Source organism: Megalopta genalis, unplaced genomic scaffold (assembly GCF_051020955.1).
Source record: "Megalopta genalis isolate 19385.01 unplaced genomic scaffold, iyMegGena1_principal scaffold0055, whole genome shotgun sequence".
In the NCBI taxonomy this organism is placed as follows: Eukaryota; Metazoa; Arthropoda; class Insecta; order Hymenoptera; family Halictidae; genus Megalopta; species Megalopta genalis.
The window spans coordinates 442,501-447,500 of NW_027476124.1; the positions used below are offsets into that span (position 1 = coordinate 442,501).

Consider the following 5,000-nt stretch of genomic DNA (forward strand, 5'->3'; position numbering starts at 1 on the left):
CTATCTACTGGCGGTGGCGGTCTGTGGCCACCCAGGGCGGGAGATAACCCCCGAACTAGCCCTCGCGTAGGAGGGTTGATCGGCCGAGTCGATGGGTGTATCGGCGATGAAGGCATTAGAGACCGTCAGTGCGTCGTACACGTAGTACTTCGCATAATGGCGAGGCCCTGATTTAGCATACGGGCTGTGGCGTGTTCTTTGTACAGCACTGTATGTGCTGTATGACTTCCGACTGGGGAACTGTTGTCACTCGTGGCATCAGTTCCCCAGTTTACGTTAAACGGTTTTTCAGACCGTTTTTCGTGGGCGGAACGCGCCACTAGACAACACTCCGCTGGGCTCAGGAATACATGGGATGCAATCAATCCCCTGGGCAACCCAGGCCGCAAGGGGCAAACGTGCCCTAGCCACACTTGAGCCTCCACGAAAAAGGTACCGCTGGATAGCTCGTGTTCTTAAATACGCAGCGAACTGAACGAAGTGTGGTGGAGAGGAAGAGGCAGCCTCTCCGACTGCTGTCTCCCACGTGTTTGCCGTGCGTGGCGACCCTTGTCGTCGGAAAAGAGGATCCTGGGATCTGAGGGGGCCCTCTCCTGCGGGTGAGACGTCCCCAACACGTACCTTTGGCCTCTGCTTCGGCTAGATGGGCGGCTGGACGAGAAAAGCAGCCCTGGTCCAGTCAATCGGCTTGGAACGACCACACGCTTCGGGCAAGTGGGTTCTGCTGGGCGAGGACGCGGGCTGGGTAAGGAAACCGACCCAGCCAGCAGACTATATTCGGTGCGTAGCCCTAACCCAGCCTTTGGCGGGTTCCAAATTGTGTGGGTCGGTGGTGGCCGGGGAGCGCACTGGATGAAAGACCAAGACACATTATGGGTCTTAATAAAATTAATGAACAAAAAACTAAGCGTCCAAAGACGACGGGTCCAGCTCCTACTCGGAGTGAAGCCGTCGCCGCAGACGCGGGAACTGCAAATGCAGCTGTCAGTCCCCCCGCGTCTGTGAGAAAGACAAGATCCGGGAAGGTGATTAATATCGCCAATCCTCGTGTGATCTTGCAAAGATGTGTGACTCCCACGCGAGCGGTCTCGGTGAAAACCGAGCCCACGGTAGAAGGTACGCCGGACACCGGTAACGTGGAAGTAATCGAACGAGTCGGAGACACGTCACTCGTGAAGGTGCAGTCGGCACCCGAGCGTGTCGAGGACCCTACTGGTGACGGTTGGCAAACCGTCACCAAAAAGTCAAAGCGAGCCAAGCCGGGCGCACCCACCGGCAAGGCCGCAGTAAACCGGGCCAGGAGACCGAAGGGGACGTTCTCCGGGCAGAAGGTACGGCCTCTCGATCTCGTAAGAGACGAAGCCTTTAGGCGAGTGTCCGAAATACGGACCTTTTGCTTTCGACCTGAGTCGAAAGTCAATAAGGAGTCCGGGTCAAAGATACTCGCCGAGGTTGAGGCACTCAACGAGCTGGTCCAGGAGCTTATTCAACGGAATAGCTTCGTCGAAGGGCAGCTCGCCGCGGTCAGGGCGGACCTAAAAGCGCGTCCTGCCGTAATGAGTGCGATGCGACCTGGGCCGTCCAAGGGAACTCTCCCGAAGACGACCTGCAACGCCGCGCAGTCGACTTACGCCCATGTGAACAAAGTCGACTGCAAAGGAGCTTCTCCGGAAGCGGGGAGACGGCCACAATCGCAGCATGTGGTAAAAATCTTCCCGCCGAAGGAAAAAGGACAGAGCAGCGAAGTTACGAAGGTTACTGTTCTGTCGCTCGTTAAACCAGCGAAGGAGGCGATCCGAATTAAGTCGGTCCGACGCATCCACTCCGGTGGCATCGTCGTCGAGACCGACCGAAAGGAGGACCTGCAAGCCTTCGTTGGCAATAAGAAGCTCCGGAGCGCGGGTCTGTCCGTCTCCTTACCTACCAAGCGGGACCCCGAGGTTTTAGTTTACGACGTCCCGCGTCGGATGGGTAAGGACGAAATTGCCTCCAGTATTTGGAGGCAAAATCTCTGCGATGCGAACCAGAAGGATGTGCCTTCGGGAATTCGGGTCAGCCGCATGGCTGGCAAGACCCCGGAGACAGCCAACTGGGTCGTTGCCGTCAGTCCGCAGAATCTTCAGCGGCTGAAGCAGAGGGGTAGCCGAGTTTACCTTGGATGGAACTCCTGTCGTGTACGGGATTTCGTCCAGGTGCTTCGGTGCTACCGTTGTCAACGCTTCGGGCATACCTCGAAGCGTTGTAAATTCAAGGAGGACGTGTGCGGTCACTGCTCCCAAAAGGGGCATACCTTCACGCTCTGTAGCAAGAAGAGTGAACCTCCGGTCTGCTCTAATTGCAAGGACAGAGGGTGGGCTAGTGCACACAAGTCGCGGGACCCAGCTTGCGCTTCCTATCAGGCGGCGCTAGCTTTGGAGTCGTCCCGTGTCCGACTTGAGTGACGGGCAGACGTGGACTTGTCCACTCCGCCATTCGAACGGCATGCTGGGCGGACCCCTCGGGGTTCGCCCCCTCGGGCCAGGCTGAAGCCCCTCTTGCGGAGATAAATTGACTTTAACACTACTCCGTCAAGAGTGCCTGGATTGGGTTGGACTCGAGGTGGCAGCGGGAGTAGCACGTTGTCTTCCCCTGTCACGATAACGAACGAGGGTAGAGCCAGACCATCGGCACGCGTCGAGAGAGCGGCTAGTATAGTCCACATAGGACCCAGGCATAGCCCATCTTTAGACTCACAACGACGACACTAACTGTCCCTATCTACTGGTAGATGTGTTGCTTGCACAAGAGCCATATAGCTGGCGGGGTACTGTGCCCGGGCTAGGCTTGAGAACGAGGCTGATCACGGCAGGCGAACCGGTGATGGCTGCAATAGCGGTCAGAAACCCGGATCTAACCGTGGTCAAAGTCTCTAACTTGTGCGACACGCATTTGTCCTGTGTCAGCATCTCGGGTTCGTTTGGGAGCTTCTTCCTGATCAGCCAGTACTTTCAATGCTCCGATGACGTTGAATCAGGTCTGGCGCGGTTGGAGAGAGCTCTTTCCGCACTTAAGCATAACCGAGTCATTATCTCTGCCGACGTTAACGCGAAATCAGCCCAGTGGGGCAGCGCGGAGACGGACGTGAGAGGCCGTAAACTCGAAGAGTTTATCGTGAGCCATGGCTTGGTTGTCTTGAACGAGGCTGGAAACGCTCCGACGTTTTCCAGCCCTAGTGGACAGTCATACATCGACGTCACACTATCGACACCTGATATTTGCGACAAGGTGCGAGGTTGGAAGGTCCGCGAGGACCTGACGACCAGCGACCACCGAGTCATAGAGTTTTCTTTGAGTTTTTGCGCCGAGGACGGTGCTGCCGAAATTAGTAGCAACAGCAGCACCAACCGGAACGGATTATTACCAAGGTTCCGACTCCGAAGCGCAAAATGGCCCGAGTTCGACAAGGCGCTGCAGGAAAGTAAGAGGAGTATATCCCCCGATCCATTGAACAATAAGGGGGATGTCGAACATCTAGCACAGGAGATCGAAAGAATGATCGTCCAAGCGTGCGACTCCTCGATGCCAACCAAGCAGTGGCATTCAAAATCCGTCCCATGGTGGACGGCCGACCTGACGAGGCAAAAGAGGCGAGTCTACAAACTTAGACGAGCCTCGCAGAACGCAGCATGTTCAGAGGAGCAGAGGGCGGCCAAGAGGACCGAGTATCTTAAACAGAGAAAGGCCTACAAAGCCGCCATCAAAGCTGCTCGGTCGCACAGCTGGCGTGCATTCGTGACCGAGCAGGGAAACAAGGAACCCTGGGGCCTCATTTATAAGATCACGAGGCAGAAGATGACAGCCAGCACGGTCATCTCGAATATAAATCGTAACACTGCCCAGGGTTACACCACAGACTGGGACTCCACCGCTTCCGCGCTGCTGGAGGGGTTAATTCCGGACGATAGCCCCGCGAATGACTCCCCGGATCATGCGCGAGTCAGGAGGGAAGCTGCCATCGAGCCGGAGAGTGAGGACGCCAGTCCCTTCACCCTCTCGGAGCTCAGATCGGCGGTCAACCGACTGAAGAGCGGCAAGTGTCCAGGCCTAGATCGGATCGAGCCGGAGATTTTAAAACGTTCGTGTAATACAATCTCACGCGAGCTCCTCCGACTCTACAACGGATGCCTGGCACACGGAGTCTTTCCCGTGGAATGGAAAGTCGGGTCCATCATTACCATCCTTAAAGGACCCGAGAAACCTGAAACGGAGATAAAGTCCTACAGACCAATATGCTTGCTTTCGGTCGTAGGCAAAGTCTTGGAGAAGCTAATCGCTACGCGATTAGCTAGTTTGTTTTTGCACCCCGACTACGCCTCCGATCGGCAATACGGATTCAGGCCGCATCGATCCACGACTGATGCCGTGGTAAAGATGAGGGAGCTTGCGTCCGGTCGAGAGGAAAAGTACGTCGTGGGTCTGCTCTTCGACATTGCTGCGGCCTTTGATAATGTCTGGTGGCCAAGCATACTCAACGCGTTGAGGAAGCGAGGCTGCCCAAAAAACCTATTTAGATTGGTGGTCGACTACTTCGACGGCCGCGTGGTGACTATGGTGTCTGATCGCGGTGCAGTGCGGAAGAAAGTCACTAAGGGCTGCCCACAGGGATCGATTCTTGGTCCGAGCTGTTGGAACTTAGTCTTCGACGAGGTTCTACAGCTCTTATCGAACGCCGGGCTCGCTTGCGAGCCCATCGCCTATGCAGACGACCTTCTTGTCTTGATCTTCGCGAACAGCAGGAAGGGTCTAGAAAGCAATGGCCAATTGGTTGTGGACACCATTTCTCGCTGGTGCGACCAGCAGAAATTGTCGCTGTCTGCGACCAAGACCGAGATGTTTTTCTTAAAAGGCTCTCTCGACAGAGAGAGGCCACCTGTGATAAAAGTAGGAGGTCGGAATATTGCCGTCAAGGACTCTGTGCGTTACCTTGGCGTGCATTTTGACTCTAGACTGGGTATCCATTC

General features: G+C 55.8%; 1 pseudogene; it reads left to right on the plus strand.

Moving 5' to 3' along the window:
- Nucleotides 1-38, plus strand: part of LOC143261551 (large subunit ribosomal RNA) — a 2,993-nt pseudogene extending 2,955 nt beyond the window's left edge.
- The last annotated feature ends 4,962 nt before the right edge of the window (nucleotides 39-5,000 follow it).